This window comes from Dromaius novaehollandiae, chromosome 2 (genome assembly GCF_036370855.1).
Source record: "Dromaius novaehollandiae isolate bDroNov1 chromosome 2, bDroNov1.hap1, whole genome shotgun sequence".
Lineage (NCBI taxonomy): Eukaryota > Metazoa > Chordata > Aves > Casuariiformes > Dromaiidae > Dromaius > Dromaius novaehollandiae.
Genome location: NC_088099.1, coordinates 82,395,621 through 82,400,726, shown reverse-complemented (window position 1 = coordinate 82,400,726; position 5,106 = coordinate 82,395,621). Strand labels below are relative to the sequence as shown.

At 42.3% G+C, this 5,106-nt stretch overlaps 1 pseudogene; it reads left to right on the top strand.

Moving 5' to 3' along the window:
• The first annotated feature begins 3,508 nt into the window (after nt 1-3,508).
• LOC112990963 (vesicle-associated membrane protein-associated protein B-like) lies at nt 3,509-4,010 on the top strand (annotated as a pseudogene).
• The last annotated feature ends 1,096 nt before the right edge of the window (nt 4,011-5,106 follow it).

Here is a 5,106-nt window from a genome sequence, read left to right as displayed (position 1 = left end):
GAAATGTCTTGCAACCAACTTGCTCAATCGCATGTAACAAACTGTATCATTCCTCAAGAAGGCTTTGGAAGAGAGAACCAGGTAACATTACACAAAGCATTATTTATGAACCCTGTGTTTATAGATTTGCTTAAAGATTAAATAAGGACTTTATATAAGGACGTTAGGAACATGCTGAATCTTCTGAGGACAAGCGTTTTTTATTTATGCATAAGGAGCCTCAATAACTCTGTGAACTCACAAGGCTTGGCTTCCTCTCTGCTAAGCCATGTTTCTCAGGCTGCCCTTTTCAATCCCAAAATTTGCTCTAGGCAGAAAGAGAAGTATCTAGCCATTTACCAAAGTCTTCTGAACACCCAGGAGTTCTGTTCAAATGGAGCTCTGTATCTAAAGCACAAATCCACCTGGACAGCACCTGTCCTGTACTCCCCTCCAAGAGCCTAAATCTGCTTGGAACAAATGAAACGATGTGCATGAGCATATGATGGCCAGACCACAATACACACAGCTGAACATTTCTCTATATTAAAACCAGTTTTTCCTTATGCCTGTTTTCATCCCATGTTTCCATTGGTTGTCTTTCAGGGAAAAAAACAGCAGACATTCGAAATGGTAATTTCCTATTTGCTGTGTTACCATATTTAAGCCTCGGGAATTGGTTTTAGTCAAGAGAAGAGCTTTATGTTACATTGAAGCTAACTTTGCATGATCTCCAAATGAACTATTTTTCAAAAAAGAGTATGGATTTGAAGACAATTGTCAGATTAATTTTCTACCACTAGAACTAGCTACTGTCAGTCAGTCTACCTGAAGTAATTAACCAGTATATTTGTAGAATACTGAGAGGTGTCTTCTTATTGTCATAAAGGAAATCAGAAAAGATTACTCTCCAGAAAGCAAACTGAAGGAAGGTTGTCTCCTTGATGTTTCTCTTGTTGTTTTGCCAAAGTAAAATAAATATCATCTCAGAAACAACAGAAAAATTAATGACATAGGTATGTCATTTTGAAAAATGTCATCAGAGGAAAAAGAACCAAAATCTTGGCACTTCGTAAAATACTACACACACCTGAACACTTGAAGTAAGATGATATAGTGGGTAATAGAATAATGCTACTATTTGCTTTAATAATGTCATTACACTTTTTTTTTCACCAAATGAGAATTCACTTTGAAGAATTAATTAGAACTGCTTAGAACTTTTCACAGCAAGTGTATAAAACATTCATCTCTGCTTCCTGGACTTTGTGGTCAAATTCTAAACTTAAAGGGATTCAAAAGGCTTTTCAAGTGCTTCACAATCCCCATGGTTTTGTTTTTCTTTATTTTTAATTAGTTAGCTATACACATCTAGTAGTAGCTGTAACACCAACTACTTAAAGTACAATGACTTTTGTACTTCCAGGTAACCCATTCAGTCCAAATCCTGCAGCCTGTATAATCCCAGGTACTATAAAGAAGATCCAGCCAGATGCATTTCAGTCATAAAGATGGATGCAGTTGCATTTCAGTGCTGGGTGAAATACTTCTAGCTTTTAACAGAGCAGCTATGTGAAAGTGAGAGCAGTGCTTCTTTTATCACAAGGCATGGGAGGACAAGCTATGGAGTCTTAATCAGAAAACACTGCCAAGGGACTTTCAGTTGCCAGATCTCAACTACAATACTGATTCTGCTGGAACTGGCTGCCCAGCAGCCATAATTCTTACCAGAAAAAGCATTATTCCCCAATGCCGTTTCCACAGTCTGTAAGGAACAAAATAATATGCTTTGCTGTAAACTAGCATTACTGAAACCTGAAACAAAGTGAATTCTTTGAATAGGGCAGTTATTCAAGTTTTGGTGCAACTGGTTAACAACGCTGGTGTAGTTCATAGCCGTTGATGAGTCAGCTGTCTTGTAAGGAGAGCTAACGTTTGAAGGGTTGTGAAGCTCATTTTTCAAAGCTCAACTTCTTCTTTTCCTTTTTAATACTGGGATGGATACATATTTGGAAAGTGGAGTCTTCACTTCCTTTCCTCTGTCTCTAAAATACAGCTGCTTGTGATGCCCAGTCATGTGAAACAACAAGGAAAATAGCCATTTAGAAATATATCATGAAAAGTTAGGTCAACACGACAGTCTCTTTCTTTCCAGAGCATCTCTGTGGCTCTGAATTTTGTTTAACAAATAAACCAGAGAGGTGAGATTGTCTGAATCTTAAAAGTGTCACTGCTTTCAGTTGTTGGTGAAGTGATAGATGATTACGTCATATGCTTATTCATTTTACAAAAGTATGTATGAGTGCTAGATATTGGAGCTATTGTTCACAACTGTTAGCTCTGATCCACTCTGTTACTACAATTCACCTATCAAACCTCCTTTTTTTTTGCCCCTTTAAAGGAGTAAGGTAACTAAATCTCAAATTATACACTGCTTCTACCTTGTGGTAAGGTGCTGGAAAATATTGTAGGACTGTATACTAATGTCTTGAAGAGTTACTTATGTAATACTTGTCATCTCCCAAGGAAGTATAAAATATATATATAAAGCCCTTGCTTTTAGCTACATCGTATTAAACTGATTATTAAACTTGTATACTTTCAGGTACAGGAAGCCAAGGCTAGAGTCCAGATTCCACAGTATTAAGCAGGGGATATTCAGCTTCATTATATTCCCTTTCATGCATAGTAGAAGTATTTCTGTAAAGAACATATCTAGATATTGTTTTCATCTTCATCTCCATAGTTTCCATGTTAACTTTACTTTTTGGATTAAATATCTCCTGGTAAGTGTAGGGGCAGACAGCGAGGGATTGGACAAGATAGAGTTAAGGAGCCAAAAGCCTTGGGAGGAATAAATAGCAGTATGTAGATAAGGTAGTAGCCGCACAGGATGAGAAGGAGTGATGATGGGAACATGACCTTCGAGAAAGTACTGATCTGGGCTAGAGCTTATACAAAGGGCTTGCTTGCTTGAATAAAGTTGATTCTGATCCAGCACATTGGAGTCCGTGAATCAGACCACCACAAATGGCGCCCGAACAAGGACCAAAGACTGACTTCGTCCAGGTCTGTAGAGGCAGCGGTTAGCTGAACCGGTGGCAGAGCCTGGCTGAACAGAGAGCTGCTGAAAGGAAGCAGAAGGGGAGCCGCTGAAAGGAAGCGGCATTGCGCACAACAGGGTACCTACCGCTGGACGGAGGTAAGTGGCCGGGAACGCGTGGGAGTGATGGGAAATAGAATCTCCCCGCAAGATAGGTCCATGCTAAACGTAATGCAAAAGACTTTGAAACAGCACGGTAGAGATATATCCCCCCAAGCACTGACCTGGCCTTCTGGGAAGGATCCATCGCCCCAGGGCCGCTCGGTGGGGTGTGACTACACCAGCCGGGCACGCCCCCCATCTGCCTTCCTTCTTCCCTCCCTCCTTTCCTTCCTGCCTTCCTTCCCCTCTCACACGGTCCTTCCTCTCTCCGTCTGGTGCCGCCTCCACCTGGTGTCCCCACCACCAAGCAGCAGGAGGAGGAACATGGCGAAAGTGGAGCAGGGCCTCAGCCTGGAACCGCAGCACGAGCTTAAATTCAAAGAGCCTTTCACAGATGTTGTTACCACAAACCTGAAGCTCGGCAATCCTCCAGACAGAAAGGTGTGCTTCAAAGTTAAGACCACGGCACCACGTAGATACTGTGTAAAACCTAACAGTGCAATTATCGATGCAGGAACATCAATTAATGTTTCTGTGATGCCACAGCCTTTTGACTATGATCCTAATGAGAAAAGTAAACACAAGTTTATGGTTAAAAGAAAAAAAAAAAACAAAAACAGTTTATGCTTGCTCCAGCTGATACTTCAGATATGGAAGCAGTATGGAAAGAGGCAAAACCAGAAGAACTCATGCATTTGAAACTTAGGTGTGGGTTTGAGCTACCAATGGAAAATGATACGCCTTATGACGTAGAAATGAAAGTGTATCTACAACTGCAACAAAGACAGATTCTTCTGTGTTCGGAGGCACCCAGCTCGAGCTGTAATTACTGCACATGTATCATTAAAATTTAATTATTTAATTTGTTGATTTGGCTCTGAACTTTTCTGCGGGAACCTAGGGTCAGGCCCTGTTACGGTGGCTGACAAGCCTAATTTCCATAACAGTTTGGCGACCCAGGTGAGACCCTAGGTGACCAGTGTCGGCGCCTCTCGCCTCCAAACGATCATCTGGCGCCATCGGGTGAGTTCACCTGGGATCTTATGGCAATGAGAGGCACCAAAAAGGTGAGTCTTAAATTCCCGCCTAAATTCTAAATTCTGGTCTGGTAACAGTGCACTGTAACGGGTACGCGGGCTGGCCACCGTAAGGCGTACCAGGGGATGGGTGCGAGTCCCATCCCCAGGGTTTGAGTAGGTTTTGAGTCCCAGCTCGGTCCGGCCAGAAAGGGGAGTGCGCAGCCTGATCAGCATAAGGCGCACTGCAAGACTGTAAGACAGAAGTCTAGAGTCACTGTGACTGGTGTGAGTGTGAGCAGTACTGTGTGTGTGAGTGTGTATAGCCTGGGAACCAACCGGGGCACCCGTCAGCTGATGAAGACGCCCGCTGTGATGGGATAGCAGTCCTAGCAGTTAAAGACTCAGGTGGTGTGAGTGCAGTTCCCAGAGAGTGAGAGAAAGAGAGTGTGTGATTAAAAAAAAAAAAAAGAAAAAAAAAAGTTGGTCTAACTATGTCAGGAGGATTGCCCATTCCTGACAAAGGAGGAAAACCCAGTGGAACCCAGCAAGGGACTTTTGATCAGCAGGCTAAATTGTGCCATGATTTCTTTTTTTTCTCCAAAATGCAAAAGCGCTACAAAAAACTTATCACAAGAGACCAGGCCCAAAATGTTATTTGAAGTTGCCCCGATTGCCAAAATGTATCCCCATTACCACTCTACTTAGGGACCAACCCTCGAGGCCTGCAACCCTGCAATATTTGGCAGACAGATGTTACCCATTATCCCTTATTCAGAAGATTGAAATATGTCCATGTCTCTGTAGATACCTTTTCCCATTATGTTGTCACTACTGCCCATGTTGGGGAAAAAAGCCGCGATGTATGTCGTCACTGGCTTGCCTGTTTCGCCACAATGGGGGTTC